The sequence below is a fragment of the Odocoileus virginianus genome, chromosome 3, assembly GCF_023699985.2.
Source record: "Odocoileus virginianus isolate 20LAN1187 ecotype Illinois chromosome 3, Ovbor_1.2, whole genome shotgun sequence".
In the NCBI taxonomy this organism is placed as follows: Eukaryota; Metazoa; Chordata; class Mammalia; order Artiodactyla; family Cervidae; genus Odocoileus; species Odocoileus virginianus.
This window is the reverse complement of record NC_069676.1, coordinates 11,796,687-11,819,701: the sequence shown is the minus strand read 5'-3', so window position 1 is coordinate 11,819,701 and position 23,015 is coordinate 11,796,687. Positions and strand designations below refer to the sequence as shown.

Here is a 23,015-nt window from a genome sequence, read left to right as displayed (position 1 = left end):
TCACTTCGCTTCTTTTGAGTCGGTCTGCCCTCACACCTTGAGGATGTATTTTCCTTTGCTTGCCAAATAAAACTGAGCTGTAACCAAGCTGTAACACTTGTCCATCTGTTGCTTCAAATTTTTGCTGTGGTGAGATAGAACCAAGGAAATTACACACTCCCCCAACATCTCAGGTGCTGTTTCTCAGATTTAACCTGGCTGAAACAACCATGGCTTGGCCCCATGGGTGGAGGCCAAGCGCACCAGAAGCCCAATTTGGTGAAAGCTCCCGTGGTGGAAGCTGAATGCAAAGAAGACCCAGCTCCGGGGAAGTGACAGGAAGCCCAGTGTGCAGGAAACCAGGACAGCAAAAACAAACTCTGCAGAAAGTTCATGCAGCTCAGTCTCAGATTCCAGGAGACCTCCAGTTAAGGTAGGAGGTCCTTGCTCCTATGGCTGGAAGGACGTATGACTAACAAGATCTTAATTCCTTTACAGTCTCTCATTTCTTGTTTCCCTGAACCCCTGTGAACAGGCGAGCGGCACTGGTGCAGCTAAGGGACTCTGACAGGGGCTACTCCCTAGTGTGTCCCAAAGGCTCCACTGTCTGCTGTGCCCTAGTAGCTGCTGCCCACGTAGGTGAGGATTCTTCTGTCCTTAATCTCCTTTGTGCCAAGGATCAGGCCAATGAAAACTGTGCACAGGTCAGGTATTTAGCAGATTTTCCAGCAGGTTATGAAGGGGATTCCTTGGTATGCTTCTTCCACTGCTTTTTCCTCCCATCCTTCAGCTCCGCTCTCCATCTATGCCACTGCTTACAAAGTATGGGGAAGGTCTTCACCTTCCCATTTCTGAAAGCTGTGTTTGAAACTGATTACCTAAGATTGGGTACCTAAGTCCCACAACTGTGGGACTATTAGTTGTGGGACTGTGCCCAGTCTCAGCAATAACTCAGGAGCCCAAAGAGAACCCAATTGCCTTCCTGAAAGGCTAAAAGAGGCCTTCCAAAAGTTTACGAATCTGGACTTAGCTTCTTACAAGGGACAGGTGGTTTAAAAAGACAAATTTCTGTCCCATTGTGCATCAGATGTCAGGATAAAGTTACAACAGCGACAGCAGCAGGACCCTGCTGTCTTTTTAGTTGAGATGGTCCAGACAGCCACCAATACCTTTTATAACAGAGAACAGGAGAGGGAGTCCAAGGCCCAGGAAAGAGAAAGAAAGAAAGAGACAAGGCATGCCCAGATGCTGGCCACCCACCAGGGAAGCCCTATGGCAAACCCTGAGTCCTGAAGGACAAGGCATGAGGCAAAAGCCTAATCTGTAGATAGGTGGGACACTGGGCCAAAGATTGTCCAAACCATGACAAGTCTCCTAAAATGGTTTGCTACAAACGGGTTATCTGGCTTTCTTTGATTAACAATCATCTTTTGATGTTCAGACTACCTACCCTTTGTTGCAAAACTTCTATATAACAGGGTTCCTCCCCTTGCCTCCTCCAAGCACTTCTCTCAGGGTTAGTAGAGATGCTGTCTTCCATTCTTGAAGTCCTAAAAATTTTTGCCAAATAAAACATAACTCTCAAATTTTAGGCTGTGAATATTTTTTAGGTTGACACTTCCATACTTACCTTGTGATACTGGGGTGGGCCTCTTGAAATCACTGTGTTATTTTCCATATGGCTTTCTTCTTACATACTTTAGATAATAGTAAGTTTCACCCCACTTGAAGTTAAGTTCACTATTCCCTATATACCCCTAAAGAGTTAGTCATTCGTGTCTGACTCTTTTATGACTCCATAGACTGTATCTCTATCTATGGAATTCTCTAGGCAAGAATACTAAAGTGGGCCATTCTCTTCTCCAGGCTTTATATCACTAAGCTCTTAGTATTTATTGTGTTGCAGAAACCAGTATTGAGAACCCAAGCACCACACTTGGAGAGTTGGAGAACTCAAGTTTATTATGCCAGTGGGCCCAGAGGAGTTACCACTCCAAGCTCTCAGCCCCAAACAAAGTGGTTACAGAGTATTTATAGACAGACTATAGTGAAAGGAATATGTCAAAGCTGTATATTGTCACCCTGCTTATTTAACTTATATGCAGAGTACATCATGAGAAATGCTGGGCTGGATGAAGCTCAAGCTGGAATCAAGGTTGCAGGAGAAATATCAATAACCTCAGATATGCAGATGACACCACCCTGATGGCAGAAAGTGAAGAAGAACTAAAGGGCCTCTTGATGAAAGTGAAAGAGGAGAGTGAAAAATTTGGCTTAAAAGTCACCATTCAGAAAACTAAGATCATGACATCTGGTCCCATGACTTCATGGCAAATAGATGGGGAAACAGAGGAAACAGTGAGAGACTTTATTTTGGGGGGCTCCAAAATCACTGCAGATGGTGACTGCAGTCATGAAATTAAAAGACACTTGCTCCTTGGAAGACAAGTTATGACCAAGCTAGACAGCATTTTAAAAAGCAGAGACATTACTTTGCCAACAAAGTTCTGTCTAGTCAAAGCAATGGTTTTTCCAGTAGTCATGCATGGATGTGAGAGTTGGACTATAAAGAAAGCTGAGCACCAAAGAATTGATGCTTTTGAACTATGGTGTTAGAGAAGACTCTTGAGAGTCCCTTGGACTGCAAGGAGATCCAACCAGTCAATCCTAAAGGAGATCAGTCCTGAATATTCATTGGAAGGACTGATGCTGAAGCTGAAACTCCAATACATTGGCTACCTGATGTGAAGAACTGACTCATTCGAAAATATCCTGATGCTGTGAAAGATTGAAGGCAGGAGGAGAAGGGTACGACAGAGGATGAGATGGTTGGATGGCATCACTGACTCAAAGGACATAGTTTGAGTAAACTCTGGGAGTTGATGATGGACAGGGAGGCCTGGCATTCTGCAGTCCATGGGGTCCCAGAGTCAGACAAGGCTGAGTGCCTAAACTGACTGACTGATAGTGGGCATCACTAGCAGCTAATAGGCTGGTCTAAACTAAGGGGTTTTGCATGAATGGTAATAGCGGTTAAAATGGGGAAGAAGATGCCTGACCTTTACAAGGATAGGTATGATTAAGCAGGATTGCAGGGGCTAGGAAACTGCAATGAGCAGGACAAGGGTGAGTGAGATAAGCTCCAGTTCTGTGTATTGTTGTGAGTCCCCACTTTCCGAGACTATGTGACCTATGTGATCCAGACTTTGCAAGGAGCAAGCTGAGTTACAGAGGCAGAACGAGCAGGAGGTTATGTAAAATCTTAACTTTTCCTCTTCATCCCCCCCTCTTGATGCCCGCTAAATCTGATAAGGCATCAACCTCTAGATCTCCTTGGCTCGGGGGCTGATAACCCTTCAGGGCTGGGAGGTGTGTGGTGGCCTTCCTGTCTGCTACAGCCTCAGCCAGACTGGAAATGGCCCTCTTGAATAATGGCAAGAGGCAAGGTCAGAGGAGACAGATCTGGCAAGGTCAGAGGAGACAGGCCCTAAGGGGGAGCAGGACTATACCCACTAGAGCCTTGAGTCCTCCTAGATAAGAGACTCATCTGCAAATATCTCTCCAGGATTTCATTCCTTTTAAGTCTGGACTGGGACATGAGTTATGTTAGTCATCTTTCTGGTTATTTTTCCCCCCATAACCTTGCCCTTATCATATATCTGTAGACACAGTTGCTCAGATTGTCTGTCTTTTCCACAGACAGCCCCTTCTAGGTGGAGAACTTTTAACCAATTTTTGTTGGGGGGAAACTGGGGTTCAAAACAAATATATTGGCCTTGGCCTTGTTGTTGACAAATAAATTGAATAAATTGTTTTGACAAATAGAATAAATAGAATAAACTTGGCAAATAGAACAAATAGAATAAATTGTTTTGTTATGTACACAAGTTTCCTTGACCTCTTCTTGGCAAGAGAAGTGAGTATGGTAAAGCAAGGTCCAAGTGACCCTGTGATCTGACCAAGTCAGGCGGATGCATGGAGCACATGTGGGGTCTGTTTCACTTCCTAATGTACTACAGCTCAGCAGGATATAAGCTGCTATTATGTAAAACGTTTAATTTTATTTAATAATCCCACTACTTCTGGATGGAATGTAAAGTGACCTCTTGTATCTGACCCACAGATGGCATCAAGGCCAGTGGTGCAACTGGTCTCTATTTTTCATGGTGTCATTATAACCCTGACTCTCTGATGTCCCTCGTCAAAGATGGGGGGGGGGGTGCTGACTGGGTACTGATTACAAGAGGCACCTGATAAGGATGATACCTGCCACTAGGACAAGATAGCAGACAGCTAACAGCAGCCTCTGACCCAAACTTCAGTCCTGGGGTGCAGCTGAGGTCAATCCAATAGCAAAGTGTGTGACGGTAATATCAACCAGGGAAAGAGGCCAGTGGTGACAATGGGAGCCCATTAATATCCCAATAATTGGATCTTCAAATTTCCACCATGCATTGACCAGTCAGCTGCTGGGGTGAGGCTGGAGCAGGGCTGAAGAATCCTCAAGCTTCTGCCATACACTGACTAGTCAGCTTCTGGAGTGACTAGAGCAGGGCTTGGCATCCTTTGTGGGTGAGGGCTGCTGCTTTTGGATCTGGACCTTGAGCAGGTTCTTGGGGTCTCGAACTGCTTTCCAGATGTTGTTGTGAGAGCCACTGCTGTCCTGACTCTGGTGTGGTGGATCCAGGCGATGACACCTGTAACTTTAACAGCAGTAGGGATTGCCAGGACGACAGTGTGAGGGCCTGTCCAAACTGGCTGGAGTGGTTTCTTTTTCCAATCTTTAACCCATACCTCATCTCCTGGCTGATAGGGATGAACCCACTTGCCCAAAAGAATGGGAGTCCTTTCTAAGGTTTTTGGGTGATATGGCAAAAAACTTTTCCCTGGGTCCGGAGGTGTCAGGACAACTCCAGGTCAGCTAGTTGTTGGGGGTCTCCCTTGAGCTTTTCTATCACCGGGGGTGATCTCCCATATGAGGTATCAAAGGGGGAGTAGCCTGAGGACCTTGGGGTGCATTTACAGAGGGAGATGAGAGTCCACAGAATGATAAGTCAGCTTGTTCCAGCATTGTCTGGGTGTTGGCTGGGGGATATTCTTGTCATACTATCACTTGGAGATCTATTTATTGTATTCTAGAAGAAACAAACTTAACAAGAAAGTTAAAGATACATGGCCCAAAGATGACTAGAAGTAGAAAGCTGCTGAGGGGCTAGCCAGGAGAACCAGGTCCAAACATTGACTCATGACATTAGTATTTCTCTAGCTGTGAGAAGATGCAAGAATTTGGACTCATAAAAATCTTTATCTGAAAACATCTGACTATCTGAAGGCCTATTCTTCCAGGTTTTTCTCAGAGCATAGAGTGCCTTATTTTTTTTTTTTTTATCTCCACCCCGAACTCCTTTCAATGGGGTGTTGAAGGTCAACATCTTGTAGTGGTCATGATTTAATCTTTGTAAAAGCAGCTGGCAAGTGCCAACTTCTGGTTAGTAGGGCCCCTTCATAGCCACATATTTGACCATGTTTTGGGGGTATTTCATGGCCATTGTGTCCTGCGGTGCTGGGAAGGCTCATTCCCAGGTCTAATGAAGATTCCACTGACAAGCCACTCAGTGTGCTATCACTAGACCAGGCCTTGCAAGTGGCAAAATTCTCTGGACCATACCTGTCTTACTAGCCTCTTGGTCCAGAAAAATATTCCCTCTTGTTGCTTCTTCTCATATCTAGAGTTACATTATTACAATCATTGATCTCATATGGAACTGCATATTAGCATTTTATCACAGGCTAAGTCACACATTTGGTAATGTAAGATATAGTTTGAAACAAGCCACATAGAAAATAATATAGCTAGCAGTTATTAGTAAGGTCACAAGCAAAAATTTAAGTCAAGAACTTTCATTGGGTATAGCCCGGTATACCCCAGGTCATCTGACTCAGTTAAATGATTATGAAAAGTGAAGGTGAAAGTTGCTCAGTCGTGTCCGACTTTTTTCAACCCCATGGACTGTACATGGAATTCTTCAGGCCACAATACTGGAGTGGATAGCCTTTCCCTTCTTCAGGGGATCTTCCCAACCCAGGGATTGAAACCAGGTCTCCCACATTCCAGGCAGATTGTGAGCCACACAAGGTGCTAATCTCCTGGTTGTCCATCATGGAACATCTGACCTTTATCCAAAGATTTGTTACTGAGATAAGCTTTAGAAGCAATCTTAAGAGTGTCCTTTTTAATAACTTAATCAAACTTTTTAGCAAGGTAACATAACAAGGAACTATCTTAGAAGTGAGTCTTAGTAATCACAGACCTTAATTAACAAAACTGGAACTTAATATTCAGTGAAACATAATTTTTTTTTTTTTTAACTCATTGTGAGGGCATTAACACTGTAGCCGGGGAAGGCTTTAACCCATCAAATAAAATAAAATAAAAATGAGGTCTGTCAGGGAGCCAGGAAAAGCCAAGTGGCCATCTTGGATTTCCAATAGCCCTGGCTCTTTGATTTTCAGCTGTTGTTTATCCATTTTTAATTCCCTGATTTAGGAGCAGATTATTGCCATGTGTTAAGGACATCAGAACGTTTAAGCAAAAGTCTAACTGTGAGGGCTTATTTTTTTGTAGAAGCAGAATGAGCTTTGTCTATATGTACCATAATCTTAAATAATTCTTTTTTACTTTATCAAAGTAACAAAAATATTTAAAAAACAAATATAAATCACTTAAAGGCAAAGAAACTCATAATCTGTTATCGAAAGCTGCATTCTAACAAAACTTTGTTCTCTAAACAGAGAGAAGACCAAATTCAAGTTTTTGCACCAGCTTATTTTAAACTCATTTAGGTAAACTTAATCAAAAATTTATTTTAAACTCAGTCAGTCCTAACCATGCACGAAACGTTTTTTCAGGGTCCATTTTCCATAAAGCTTCTAATCACTTTCTGTGCCTATCACTCTGTTCTCTCATCTTGAAACACCTGTAAGTCAGACCTACTTTCTTTTCCCTTCATAAAATGTAATTTCATTCTTTATACCGTCTTTATTAAAAACAGACTTCCTACTTTCCTTAAGCAACCAAGAACTGGCCTTTATGTTAGCATTTTATAGATTGGTGAGCATAAATACCAGTGATAATTTTTTTAAAACTTGCTTAATGTTAATGACTCTTAGACATGTCTATATTAGATTAGCAAACAAACAGTAATACTAGATATCTAATATTGAGTATTTCCCAGCTTAGGTGAATCTGAAATTCATTTAGGTTAATTTCTCTTGTGTTTAGAATTGTTCAATTTGTAAGTGCTTACATTTTTTAGGCCAATTAATTTAGAATTCACTTACACCTTCAATAATATTATCAAAGAAACAAAAGACATACACTGAGACATACATAATCAAGACAGATAGACAGAGATCTTACAGTTTTCTGTTTGAGATTTAAAATGTCTCTTACCCATTTTTACCTTTGCTTGAAGTTCTAATTTGCCCAAAGCTGAGGTCTTAGGCAAACTGGGCTGTGTATCTCAAGGACATGGAAAGGGTTAGGTTCAAGCTTTTCCCTAGGCAGGCCTTTTAACAAGTTAGTTGTTTTTAATTGCATGTGTAATAAGAATTGGTTTTGCAGTTTCCAAGAAAAAAATTTCTCCCACTCCGTTCAATTGACAATCACGCAATCACAATCATTCAGAGGTTATCACAATGTCTCCCTTCTCCCGAGTCCTCGGATTTCCTTAACTGTTGCTCCCTTTTTGGGAGCTCCAAGCAGGTGGTCAGTCTCCTCTTCTACCCGTTGTCATAGGACCTGACTGGGGACTGGACCCAGGACCTTACCTTATCCTGTGGCCATTCCTGGTGAGTTGGTCTGTCCCTCCAATGAATCCAGTTGGGGCTTGGCCATCTGGAGAGTTGGAATGCCGGTACAAAAGAGAACCCAGAAAGTCATCAGGTGGCATGCCTCCTTGTTTGTGTGGGAGTTCCTCCTCTCTGCCCAGCCAACCCACCGGTTCGGCGACTCAAGTGGCTGGCATGGTCGGAATCTAGCCAGGGCCTCCAGAAATGTTGCAGAAAGCAGTAATCAAGAAACCAAGCACCACAGTTGGAGAGTTGAAGAACTCAGGTTTATCACGCCGGTGGGCCCAGAGGAGTTACCACTCCAAGCTCTGAGCCCCAAACAAAGGGGTTATAGAGTTTTTATAGATAGACTATAGTGGGCAACTTTAGCTACTAATAGGTTGGTCTAAACTAAGGGGCTTTGCGTAAACTGTAATAGCGGTTAAGACGGGGAAGAGGATGCCTGAACTTTACAAGGACAGGCATGATTAAGCAGGATTGCAGGGGCTAGACAACTGCAAAGAGCAGGACAAGGGTGAGAGAGATAAGCTCCAGTTCCAGGTATTGATGTAAGTCCCCGCTTTCCGAGACTGCATAACCTACATGATCCAGACTTTGCAAGGAACAAGCTGAGTTACAAATGCAGAATGAACAGGAGGTTACATAAAATTTTAACTTTTCCTCTTCAACTGGTTTCTGTCTGTCACCACATAGTTCCATTTTTGCCTGTATCCTGCAGTAGATTTTTAAACAACTCCCCATACCCAATTCTTTTCATTAAAAAAATTAGCTTGTTTTTTTGTCCTTGACCAAACCCTGAATGATAAATCATAACAAGGATAGAAAGGTACATTAGGAGTTGGGTGCATTTTGGAACATTGCAAAATGAGATAAAAATGAAAGTCTTTTTTTGTACTTTTTATTTTTAAATTTAATTTAATTTCATATTGGGGAGAGTTTATTTACAATGTTGTGCTAGTTTCAGGTGGTTCATTTATACATGTACATATCTCTATTCTTTCTTAGATTCTGTGCCCATATTGGTTATTACAGAATATTGCGAAGAGTTCCCTGTACTGTACAGTAGGTCCTTGTTGCTTATCTGTTTTATGTATAGTCATGTGTATGTGAAAAAGTGAAAGTGTTGGTTGCTCAGTGGTGTCCAACTCTTTATGACCTCATGGACTGTAGCCCACCAGGCTCTTCTGCCCATGGGATTTCCCATGCAAGAACACTCTTATTCCCCAAATCCTAATTTTTCCTCTCTCCCACTTTCCCCTTTGGTAGCCATAAGTTTGTTTTCAAAGCCTATGAGTCTGTCTGTTTTGAAAACAAGCTTATTTGTATCATCTTGTTAGGTTCCACATATAAGTGATATCATGTGATAGTTGTCATTCTCTGTCTGATGGTATGATAATCATATTAAGTGAAGTAAATCAGACAGAGAGTAAGAGAAAGTGTTGAGGCACTTCCCTGGAGGTCCAGTGGTTAAGACTTCACCTTCCAATACAGGTGGTGTGGATTGGGGAGCTAAGATCCCACATACCTTGAAGCCAAAAATGCAAAACACGTAACAAAAGCAATATTTTAACAAAATTCAATAAAGACTTTAAAAATGGTCCACAAAAAAAGTATATAAAAGGCATGTAAATTCATGGCTAATTCATTTCAATGTATGACAAAAACCACTGCAATGTTGTAAAGTAATTAGCCTCCAACTAATAAAAATAAATGGAAAAAAAATAAAAGGCAATAGTTCTCTAATACACCAACATATGTCAGTTGAAAAGAAAAAATAGACACTGGATGTCATTTAAATAAACAAAAAGCCCTTAATAAGGGAAATAGAAAGTTCCTCTTAGAGACCTAAATCCTAGTTGAGAAAATAGAAGTAGCTTCAGATTCTGTTACAGAATTCTCCTTAATTTACATGATTAACACAACAAATTTGCAGACGTCAAAGTCAAAAGTCACAAATTAAATTTTTGAAAAAGAATCTATACTTGATGCTAAGATACTTGAAATTAGCAGACAATCCAATCTGTACATTTAATGTATACATATAAGCTTTCTCCTGAGAGGAGGAAGGACTCAGACCCTTCTAAATGGATTCACTTTTCTTCTTCTGTTAACATGAGGAGGTCCTCAGAGATTGTGATAACATGGACCACTTTTGCTAATTACAAGCACTGGAATCAAGATTGCCGGGAGAAATATCAATAACCTCAGATATGCAGATGACACCACCATTATGGCAGAAAGTGAAGAAGAACTAAAGAGCCTCTTGATGAAAGTGAAAGAGGAGAGTGAAAAAGTTGGCTTAAAGCTCAACATTCAGAAAACAAAGATCATGGCATCAAGACCCATCACTTCATGGGAAATAGATGGGGAAACAATGGAAACAGTGAGAGATTTTCTTTTTTGGGGGGAGGGTCCCTCCAAAATCACTGCAGATGGTGACTGCAGCCATGAAATTAAAAGACACTTGCTCCTTGGAAGAAAATCTATGACCAACCTAGACAGGATATTAAAAAGCAAAGACATTACTTTACCAACAAAGTTGCATCTAGTCAAGGCTATGGTTTTTCCAGTAGTCATGTATGGATGTGAGAGTTGGACTATAAAGAAAGCTGAGTGCTGAAGAATTGATGCTTTTGAACTGTGTTGTTGGAGAAGACTCTTGAGAGTCCCTTGGACTGCAAGGAGATCCAATCAGTCAATCCTAAAGGAAATCAGTTCTGAATATTCATTGGAAAGACTGATGCTGAAGCTAAAACTCCAATACTTTGGCTATCTGATGTGAAGAACTGACTCATTGGAAAAGACCCCGATGCTGTGAAAGATTGAAGGCAGGAGGAGAGGGGGAGGACAGAGGCTGAGATGGTTGTATGACATCACCGATGAAATGGACATGAGTTTGAGTAGGTGCCAGGAGTTGGTGATGGACCAGGAAGCCTGGTGTGCTGCAGTCCTTGGGGTTGCAAAGAGTTGGACATGACTGAGTGACTGAACTGAGCTCTGTGCATTGAGCTCTCAAGGCCATACAGGAGGAAATAATAATTAGCCAGTGCCTTCAGCCTTTCAGGGTACTGTTCCCAGTTAGACTTCATATCTGTGTCTCCTCCACCAAGAGTCATCATCTGCATAAGGGAATTCATACCTGAGTCTGTCTTCCTGCTCATCCTGAGGACAGAGCCTTTGCTGTCATCATTCACCAGGCAGGAGAGGACAGTGAATCCAAGCTCCTAGGTCATGACCCAGCAGAGGTACTGCATGGTCCAGTGAGTGCCTGGGTTGATGATGGATGGGGGAGAGGCTCTGGGAATTGTTTTCTTATCAAGACAAGCACAGTGGGTTGGTGTAGACAGATGAAAGGACACTGATAGGCAACATTTCAGCTCAGAGGCCTGTGGAGTTTATGTTCTTTTTTCTGTTGGAGATTTCCAAAGTTTTACTCAGAATTCTGCTCTTCTTTGCACTGTTTCTGGCATCCACAAGCATTGCCCACACTGGAGTAGACAATGGATCTTTTTGAACCGTCATCCAAGAACTCCAAAATGATCACAAATATCATAATGGTGATGATGATGATGATGATGAGAGTAACCATAATATTACAAAACTTTATTTGTTAAAATTGAAGTATAGTTGATTCCCGGTTTTGTGTTAATTACTGCTGTATGCCAAAGTGATTCAGTTACAAATATATACTAATTCTTTTTTAATATTCTTTTCTATTATAGGTTATCATAATGTATTGAATATATTAATAGTTCCCTGTGCTATATGGTAGGACCTTGTTGTTATATCTATTCTATATATACCAGTTTGTGTCCGCTAATCTCAAACTGCCAACCCATCCCTCTTCCACTTCCCTACCACTTGGCAACCACCAGTCTTTATGTCTGTGATTCTGTTTCATAGATAAGTTCGTTTGTGTCATATTTTAGATTTCACAGTAAAAGTGATATCCTTTGGTATTTGTTGTTCTCTTTCTGACTTACTTCACTTAGTATATAGCCTCTAGTTGCAACCATGTTGTTGAAAATGGTGTTATTTTGTTCTTTTATGGCTGAATAGTTATTTCATTATTTATATGAACCACATTTTCTTTATTTATTCACCTGTCATTAGGCTGCTTCCATGACTTAGCTGTTGTGAACAGTGCTGCTATGAACATAGGGGTGTATATATCTTTTTGAATTATAGTTTTGTCTGGATTCTTGCCCAGGAGTGAGATTGCTGGATCACATGGTAATTTTATTTTTAGTTTCAAAAAGCATTATTGAAGCTTTCCTTGCAACAGGCTCTGATCAATGTTTGTGTAGTTTTTAAAGTTTTATCTCTATACCCTTAAAATAGAAGTATACACATTCTCATTATTTTACAGTTGAGGAAAGGAGCACAGTTTTCTTATTTAATTTGGCCCTGGGGTAAAAAGGAGTGGTCAGGTGTGGATCTGAGCAGTGAGATTATTTACAGGGCACAGAGTGCAGGGTGATGTCTTTCCATAAAATTTAGTTTCATGTGACTTTTCAGCTCTTGACATGTGGCTAGTCCAAATTGAGGTGTGCCATCAGTATAAAATACCAGCTTTTGAAAATATACAAAAATTTGTAAAATATCTCAAATTTGTGTATTGGTGAAATTTTAATATTTTTTATATAATTGATTAAGTAAAATATTTTTTTTGGTAAAATACCTAACTCACTTATTTGGCTTTCCTGGTGGCTCAGTGGTAAAGAATCTGCCTGCCAAGAGGAGACCCAGGTTTGTTCCCTGGGTCAGGAGCATTCCCTGGAGAAGGAAATGACAACCCACTCCAATATTCTTGTCTGGGAAATCCCATGGACAGAGGAACTTGGGCGGATATAGTCCATGGGGTCACAAAAATAGTCAGTCATGACTTAGCAACTAAACAACAACAAATGTGTATGTATAACTGATTCACTGTGCTGTACAGCAGAGAGTAACACAACACTGTAAATCAATTAGACTCCAATAATTAAAAAAAAATTAAGTTGTAAGACATTCAGATGGTGTGGTGGAAAATTGCTTGTTGTGGGGGGAAACCCACATAAACAGTGACCAGAAGTATCAAAAGTGAAGTGTTCTCTGCAAAAGAGAAACACAGGAAGTGAGAAAGCAAATAAGTTTTTCCTATGTAGTGCCAAAGACTTGATTCAATTTTAATCTATTACTCATTGGGTCAGAATGCCCATGGCTTTGGTGGCATTTCTGAGGGCAATGAATGCTATCACAACGGGGGACTGTTGCATGGCAACAGTTCTCATGGTGAAAGTGAAGCATATATACTTGTGTACATATATATATATATATATATGTATATGTATATATATATATATATATATATATATATATCAAAAACATGGGAGAACAAATCCACACTTTTATTTGCTTTTCAATAAGTTTAAAATCCTTGAAGGGCACAGCATCACTTGGATTCTGTGTCTAATGGCCTTTAGCCGGAAGGTTGCTTCAGAATTAGACACAAACCATGCCACAGTTTATCATGAGCTTGAGTCATCTTTCCCCAATCTGGATTTGTTAGGTTTTCCACCAGGAGTTACTGTGTTGTTCTTCACTTTGTACACATAAGCACATTTCTTGCCGAGATAGAATTCTCGGCATCTCAAGCATACACACCTTCAATTTTCAGGATAACTGTGTGCTCCCTCTGGTTTTGTAGACCCTACTTAAAGCCAGCAAAACCAGCCTTGGATCAGAGCCCTCCAGACATATTTGTCATTTTAGGTAGAAGTCCTGTTCCCAGCAGGCCTCCACAGGGTCCAAGATAGCTGAAAGACAGGAGGCATACATGTTTGTCCCCCTTTTCCTATGTCCAAGAACTGTCACAAGATTATAGAGGGTACCTTGTTCAAATTGAGTGGGATTCCCTCAATGATTCCAGTATAGCACAAGAACATGCAGACAGAGGAGGGTAGGATATCATTCACTTGCTGGACATGTGCCCCGGCCAGGTGGCCTTATGGCTCCCTCCACTTTTATTTATTTTTAAAAATTGTTGATACGTTGTTGATATGTTTTTCATTTTTATTCAGTTCAAGAAGTTTTCTTTCCATTTTTTTTGTTGTTGTTGAATGGCATGTGGGATCTTAGTTCCCCCACCAGAGATCGAACCCATGCTGCCTGCTGGGGAAGCACTGAGTCTTAACTGTTCGACTGCCAGGGAAGTTTCTTTCCTCTACTTTTATTATTTTTTTAATAATTTATTTTTTAATTGGCATATAATTGCTTTACATAATTTTGTTGGTTTCTGCCAAACATCAAGATGAATCAGTCATCAGTATACATTTGTCCCCTCCCTGCCCAGCTATTACTATAATTTATGTCCCAGTGTTGACTGAGGACATGAAGGTTTGCTAACTAGGGCATTTCAGCAGATATTTAAATTAATTCAGAATCTATGTTGAAGAGATGCAGAAGTGGCCCTTATTTTTGTTCTATAAATTCATCTTAGTATATTTTGGCTTCCCAGTTGGGTCAAGTTGTATGCCTCTGTTTCAGTTTTTTACTTCCTTTCAGTATCCAAGTTTCTTTCTCCCTCTCTTCTATCTTTTATTCTCTTTTTATTCATTTGTTTTTCAAATCACTGGATATATTTTAAGGGAGGTCTTCTCTATCCCACTCGTATTTATAGATTTATTTCTCTAAGAGACTCAAATCAGCATCTTCAGGGTTAGGGACCACCCCACTCATCCCCACCTTGATAACTGTTGTTTTACAGGGTTTGTATACCCTGTTCTTAACTCAGCTTTGAAGTAATCCCTTTGCTGTGCTACAGGGACTCCATGGATGTTTCTCCCTATAATCTCAAGGATCTGGATCTTCGTTAGGACAAAGGCATGGGCAAGCTTAGTAACAGAGATGTTCAAAGATTCTGGTCTGTTATTAGGAGTGTAGGCCTCAATGTGACATGTGATGCCTGCTTTTTTCTTCTCTTCCCTTCTTTCCCCCTCCCTCTGCTCTCAATTCCCTAATGATCACTCTTTCATGAGCAACCACAGAATGGACCTATGTCTTGCCCAGGGCATACTCTTTCCCCTGAACACCCAAAAACACTATTGTCTGGTTAAATGACACAACTAGTCAGGCTATGAGTTCTTCCCCTGGGGCTTCCCTGGTGGCTCAGCAGTAAAGAATCTGCCTGCCAATGCAGGAGACACAGGTTCAATCCCTGGTTCGGGAAGATCCCACATGCTGCAGAGCACCCAGGCCCATGCACCACAACAATTGAGCCTGTGCTCTAGACCCCAGAGCCACAACTACTGAAGCCCATGTGCCCTAGAGCCTCTGCCCTGCAGCAAGGGAAGCCACTGCAATGAGAAGCCTGTGCTCCACAACTAGAGAGTAGCCCCCACTCACTGCAACTGAAGAAAAGCCTGTGCAGCAATGAAGACCCAGCAGAGCCAAAAGTAAATAAATAAATAAGAAAAAAGAGTCCTTCCCCTGACCCTAGTGTCACAGCTTTATTCTAAGACACGCAGACAGCTCTGAGCCAAGACACAAAGACCTGGGGCCACAGAAAAAAGATGTGATCCCATACTTTAGTCTCGAATCACCAAATAATTATTGAAACTCCTAAATTAGGTTATTTAGATCTGTAAGAGAGGACTGAAAGGGCTCAACAAATGCAGCACAGTGAAGCGAGCAGGTGGTCGCTTTAAGTGTCTGCTTGCCATTAGGCAACAGAGCCAGTGAGGAAGCCAGACCAAGAGCATAAAGACTTCTGATGGTGGCAATTACTGCCCTTGTGCCCCGTTTGCTGTAGTGAACACTCTTCAGAAATAAGATAGACTCTCACCCCAAATTTAGCTTGAATGGATAGACTGAAAACGCCACACATATAAGAGGGTAAAAAAAGTTTTACTCTTCTTCCTCTCCTGTGCATGTACTCTGAGAAAACCGTCATTGAAAAAGACACATGTACCCCAATGTTCTCTGCGAAACTATTTACAATAGCCAGAATATGAAAGCAACCTAGATGTTCATTGACAGATAAAGAAGTTATGATACACATATACTATGAAATATTACTCAGCCATATAAAGGAACAAATTTGAGTCAGTTCTAGTGAGGTGAGTAAATCTAGAGACTTACAGGGTGAAGTGAGTCAGAAAGAGAAAAACAAGTACAGTATCTTAAAGCATATATCTGGAATCTAGAAAGATGGTACTGATGAGCCTATTTGTAGGGCAAGAATAGGGATGCAGACATAGAGAACAGACTTGTGGACACAGCAGGGGAAGGAGAGGGTGGGACAGATGGAGAGAGTAGCATTGAAACATATACATTACCATATAGAAAATAGATAGCTAGTGGGAATTTGTGCATGGCGTAGGAAGCTCAACTAAGTCCTCTGTGACAACTTTGAGTTGTGGGTTGTCGGGGGGAATGGTGTTCAAAAGGGAGGGGATGTATGTACACTTATGGCTGATTCATGTTGTTGTATGTCAGAGACCAGCACAACATTGTAAAGCAATTATCCTCCAATTAAAAATAAATTAAAAAACATTTTCCTCCTCATTTGAAGATCTCTCTGTTTGGAGAGAGCAGAGTGGTTTTAAGTTGGTCTGAAATGGCATGAGCATTCAAGTAAAGTGCCTTGAGTTTAAATTTTTTAAAATTGTGGTCAGATTCTCATTAGCTAGCTATTTTATACATAACATCAATAGTGTGTAACTCAGGGAACTCTACTCAGTGCTCTGTGGTGACCTAAATGGAAAGGAAATCAAAAAAAGAGGGACATATGTATTTCTATAGCTGATTCACTTTACTGTATAGCAGAAACTAACACAGCTTTGTAAAGTGACTATGCTGCCATATCAGTTAATTAAAAAATTGTGATTAGAGTGTGGGTTCAGAGTGAGAGTTCCAGTATAAGTGTTCAGGCTGACTTGATTTGAATCTTCTACTGTTGCCAAAGGAATGAGGACCTGGACTTTCATCAGCTTCCCCAGAAGTTGAGCAGAAGGAGAAGAGACAGAAGTATGGCTCAAAAGCTATCAGTAACCAAAAACATCACACACACACACACACACACACACACACACACACACACACACACAAGACAGAGCTACATGCTTTATTACTTAGCTCTTAGAGTTTTATAAATGGTCCAAATCAAGAGAATTAATTGCACTGCATTTGGACAAAAAAATATACATAGGACTGCCTCCTAGTGTCCTTTAATTAGAACTTTTTTCTCTAAGGGAAAGGATATTTCATATATATATATACACACACACATATATATACACACACTCACATATATATATATATATATGTGTGTGTACACTCATATATATATATATATATATGTGTGTGTGTGTGTACACTCATATATATATATATATATATATATATATACATACATACACACATATATATGTATATATACACTCACAAACACACATATATACATATTTTTGTTGCCCTGGTCTTGGTTGCAGCATGTGGGTTTTCTCTAGTTGCAGAAAGCAGGGTTTGCTCTCTAACTGAGGTGCACAGGCTTCTCATTGTTGTGTCTTCTCTTGTTGTGGAACACGGGCTCTAGGGTGCACGGGGGCTTCAGTAGTTGCAGCAGGTGATCTCAGCGGTTGTGGTGCATGGACCTAGTTGCTCCACAGCATATGGGACCTTCCCAGATTAGGGATTGAAACTGTGTCTCCTGCACTGGCAGGCAGATTCTTATCCACTATACCACTGGGGTGGGTGTGGGGGGTGGCTACCCAAGTGGCACAGGTGGGTTTGATCCCTGGATCAGGAAGATCCCCTGGAGGAGGGCATGGCAATCCACTCGAGTATTCTTGCCTGGAGAATCCCATGGACAGAGGAACCTTGCAAGCTACAGCCCATTGGGTTGCAAAGAGTTGAATTTGACTGAAGCGACTTAACACACACACATATACCACCAGGGAAGTCCTCTTATTACCTTGATTTCCTTGAAAGGATAGGAACTAATATTTTAGTGTGTTTAGGGAATTTTTTAATCTCTTAATATCCATGCTCCTCTAATATGTTTAGCCTTTTCTTTCCAATGTGATGCATATTGTAATAGATGAATGGAGAAAAGCCCAATGAAATAAGGAGTTCTAAGAAGGATGTGCTTGTTATTACAAAGAAATATTGCTAAAGAGTTATGTTCCTCAAGTGAATGCATTATTTATGAATTGCTTGACTTCAGAATATAGACACACTGATGGGCACGTGTATATTGTTTCCTTTGTATCAACTCTCATTTGTTTTCCAGGAAGTATCTCTGCTCTGTGGAACCATGGAATTTCATAGGTGTATTGGAATTCCTCCTCCTGGGTCTCTCAGATGACCGAGACCTGCAACCCCTTCTCTCTGGGCTATTTCTGTCTGTGTACCTGGTCACTTGCTTGGGAACCTGCTCATCATCCTGGCTGTCATCTCTGATTCTCACCTCCACACCCCCATGTACTTCTTCCTCTCCAACCTGCCCATGGCTGACATTGACTTTACTTTTACCACTATCCCAGAGATGATTTTGGACACTCACACTCATAACAGAGTCATCTCCTATGTGGGCTGTCAGATTCAGTTGTCTGCTTTTAATCTCTGGGTGTATGGACAGTGTCCTTTTAACTGTGATGGCCCATGACTGGTTTGTAGCTATTTGTTATCCCTTGCACTACCTGGTTATCATGAATTAATACTTCGGTAGCCTCCTGATTCTGGTGTCTTTTATAATCAACCTTTGGGACTCCCAGATTCATTACTTGATGATGTCTCAACTTATATTTTTCTCAAAAGTGGAAATTCATAATTTCTTCTGTGACTCTCCTCACCTTTTCAAGCTTGCCTGTATTGATACACCCATTGATAAAATAATAACATATTTTAATGGTGCCATCTTTGGTGGTACTCCAGTTTCAGGGATCCTTTTCTCTTATGCATGAATTTTTCCTCCATTCTGAGAGTTCCATCAACAAGTGGGAAGAACAAGGTCTTCTCCACCTGTGGTTCTCATCTATCTGTTATCTGCTTATTTTATGGAACAGGCTTTGGGATGCACCTCAGCTCAACCATCTCCCAAGGAAGATGCAGTGGCCTCAGTGGGGTACACAGTAGTCACCCCCCATGCTGAACCCCTTCATCTACAGTCTAAGGAAAAAGACCATCAAGAGGTCCCTATGGAAGTTCCTCAGCAAGGCAGGCTAATCTCAATACTTGGGACTTCTTTTTTTGGGTCTATGGATTAGAAATGATCTCAGACTAAACATCTGGAGCTGGCAAACATGCCTTTTTGATCACATAAATTTCATAGTTCAAGTTTTTTATTTACTTATCATATTTATTATGTCTGAACGTTGTTTATTTTGTCATATGTTTGAAGGGATTAAGAGAGTATTCTGGATCTTATGTAAGTCAAAATCATTGTATGATTTAATCCTATTCCACCTGTAAGACTTCCTGTATTTGTCACCCATGGCCTAGGCACCCTGTAGAAATTCACAGCTCTTTACTAATTTATATATCAATGCAAGTTGTAGCCATTTTCACAGTCCATGTTGGTTTTCTATAAAACTGGATTCTATCAAATTTATTGATTCAGGTCTGTGGGGAGTGAATGTCACTTGTCTTCAATATTGGCTTCATAAAGGAAGCACCTGATGACACAAACAGATGGAGAAACATACCGTGTTCATGGATTGAAAGAATCAATATTGTGAAAAAAAGTATACTACCCAAAGCAACCTATAGATTCAATGCAACCCCTATCAAGCAACCAACGGTATTTTTCACAGAACTAGAACGAATAATTTCACAATTTGTATGGAAATACAAAAAACCTCAAATAGCCAAAGCAATCTTGAGAAAGAAGAATGAAACTGGAGGAATCAACCTGCCTGACTTCAGACTCTATTGCAAAGCCACAGTCATCAAGACAGTATGGTACTGGCACAAAGACAGAAATATAGATCAATGGAACAGAATTGAAAGCCAAGAGATAAATCCACGAACCTATGGACACCTTATCTTTGACAAGGGAGGCAAGGATATACAATGGAAAAAAGACAACCTCTTTAAAAAGTGATGCTGAGAAAACTGGTCAACCACTTGTAAAAGAATGAAACTAGAACATTTTCTAACACCATACACAAAAATAAAATCAAAATGGATTAAAGATCTAAATGTAAGACCAGAAACTATAAAACTCCTAGAGGAGAACATAGGTAAAACACTCTCCAACATAAATCACAGCAGGATCTTCTATGACCCACCTCCCAGAATACAGGAAATAAAAGCAAAAATAAACAAATGGGACCTAATTAAACTGAAAAGCTTTTGCACAACAAAGGAAACTATAAGCAAGGTGAAAAAACAGCCTTCAGAATGGGAGAAAATAATAGCAAATGAAGCAACAGACAAAGAATTAATCTCAAAAATATACAAGCAACACATGCAGCTCAGTGCCAGAAAAATGAATGACCCAATCAAAAAGTGGGCCAAAGAACTAAACAGACATTTCTCCAAAGAAGACATACAGATGGCTAACAAACATGAAAAGATGCTCAACATCACTCATTATCAGAGAAATGCAAATCAAAACCTCAATGAAGTACCATTACATGCCAGTCACAATGGATGCTATACAAAAGTCTACAAGCAATAAATGCTGGAGAGGGTGTGGAGAAAAGGGAACCCTCTTACACTGTTGGTGGGAATGCAAACTAGTACAGCCACTGTGGAGAACAGTTTGGAGATTCCTTAAAAAACTGGAAATAGAACTGCCATATGACCCAGCAATTCCACTCCTGGGCATACACACCGAGGAAACCAGATCTGAAAGAGACAATGTTCATTGCAACACTGTTTACAGTAGCCAGGACATGGAAGCAACCTAGATGCCCATCAGCAGACGAATGGATAAGGAAGCTATGGTACATGTACACAATGGAATATTCAGTTCAATTCAGTTCAGTTGCTCAGTCGTGTCCGATGTCCAATTGCAGCATGCCAGGCCTCCCTGTCCATCACCAACTCCCAGAGTTTACTCAAACTCATGCCCATCGAGTCGGTGATGCCATCCAGCCATCTCATCCTCTGTTGTCCCCTTCTCCTCCTGCCCCCAATCTCTCCCAGCATCTGGGTCTTTTCCAATGAGTCAGCTCTTCGTATGAGGTGGCCAAAGTATTGGAGTTTCAGCTTCAACATCAGTCCGTCCAATGAACACCCAGGACTCATCTAATTTAGGATGGACTGGTTGGATCTTCTTGCAGTCCAAGGGACTCTCAAGAGTCTTCTCCAACACCACAGTTCAAAAGCATCAATTTTTCAGTGCTCAGCTTTCTTCACAGTCCAACTCTCACATCCATACATGACCACTGGAAAAACCATAGCCTTGACCAGACGGACTTTGTTGGCAAAGTAATGTCTCTGCTTTTTAATATGCTTTCTAGGTTGGTCATAATTTTCCTTCCAAAGAGTAAGCGTCTTTTAATTTCATGGCTGCAGTCACCATCTGCAGTGATTTTGGAGCCCCCCAAAAATAAAGTCTGACACTGTTTCCACTGTCTCCCCATCTATTTCCCATGAGGTGATGGGACCAGATGTCATGATCTTAGTTTTCTGAATGTTAAGCTTTAAGCCAACTTTTTCACTTTCCTCTTTTACTTTCATTAAGAGGCTTTTCAGTTCCTCTTCACCCTCTGCCATAAGGGTGGTGTAATCTCCATATCTGAGGTTATTGATATTTCTCCCAGCAATCTTGATTCCAGCTTGTGCTTTTTCCAGCCCAGCGTTTCTCATGATGTACTCTGCATAGAAGTTAAATAAGCAGGGTGACAATATACAGGCTTGACGTCCTCCTTTTCCTATTTAGAACCAGTCTGTTATTCTATGTCCAGTTCTAACTGTTGCTTCCTGACCTGCATACAGGTTTCTCAAGAGGCAGGTCAGGTGGTTTGGTATTCTCATCTCTTTCAGAATTTTCCACAGTTTATTATGATCCACACAGTAGAAGGCTTTGGCATAGTCAATAAAGCAGAAATAGATATTTTTCTGGAACTCTCTTGCTTTTTCAATGATCCAGCAGATATTGGCAATTTGATCTCTGGTTCCTCTGCCTTTTCTAAAACCAGTTTGAACATCTGGAAGTTCACAGTTTATGTACTGCTGAAGCCTGGCTTGGATAATTTTGAGTATTACTTTACTAGCTTGTGAGATGAGTGCCATTGTGTGGTAGTTTGAGCATTCTTTGGGATTGCCTTTCTTTGGGATTGGAATGAAGATGGACCTTTTCCAGGCCTGTGGCCACTGCTGAATTTTCCAAATTTGCTGGCATATTGACTGCAGCACTTTCACAGCATCAACTTTCAGGATTTGAAATGGCTCAACTGGAATTCCATCACCTCCACTAACTTTGTTAGTAGTGATGCTGTCTAAGGTCCACTTGACTTCACATTCCAGGATGTCTGGCTCTAGGTGAATGATTACACCATTGTGATTATCTGGGTCATGAAGATCTCTTTTGTATAGTTCTTCTGTGAATTCTTGGCACCTCTTCTTAATATCTTCTGCTTCTGTTAGGTCCATGCCTTTTCTGTCCTTTATCGAACCCATCTTTGCCTGAAATGTTCCCTTGGTATCTCTAATTTTCTTGAAGAGATCTCTAGTCTTTCCCATTCTGTTGTTTGCCTCTATTTCTTTGCATTGATCCCTGAGGAAGGCTTTCTTATCTCTCCTGGCTATTCTTTGGAATTCTGCATTCAAATGGGAATATCTTTCCTTTTCTCCTTTGCTTTTTGCTTCTCTTCTTTTCACAGCTATTTGTAAGGCCTCCTTAGACAACCATTTTGCCTTTTTGCATTTCTTTTCCATGGGGATGGTCTTGATCCCTGTCTCCTGTACAATGTCATGAACCTCCGTCCATAGTTCATCAGGCTCTCTGTCTATCAGATCTAGTCTCTTAAATCTATTTCTCACTTCCCCTGAATAGTTATAAGGGATTTGATTTAGGACATACCTGAATGGTCTAGTGGTTTTCCCTACTTTCTTCAGTTTAAGTCTGAATTTGGCAATAAGGAGTTTATGATCCGAGCCACAGTCAGCTCCTGGTCTTGTTTTTGCTGACTGTATAGAGCTTCTCCATCTTTGGCTGCAAAGAATATAATCAATCTGATTTCAGTATTGAC

At 40.8% G+C, this 23,015-nt stretch overlaps 1 pseudogene; it reads left to right on the top strand.

Moving 5' to 3' along the window:
- Positions 1–284: 284 nt before the first annotated feature.
- Positions 285–19,038, top strand: LOC110134234 (olfactory receptor 7E178-like; annotated as a pseudogene).
- Positions 19,039–23,015: the final 3,977 nt, after the last annotated feature.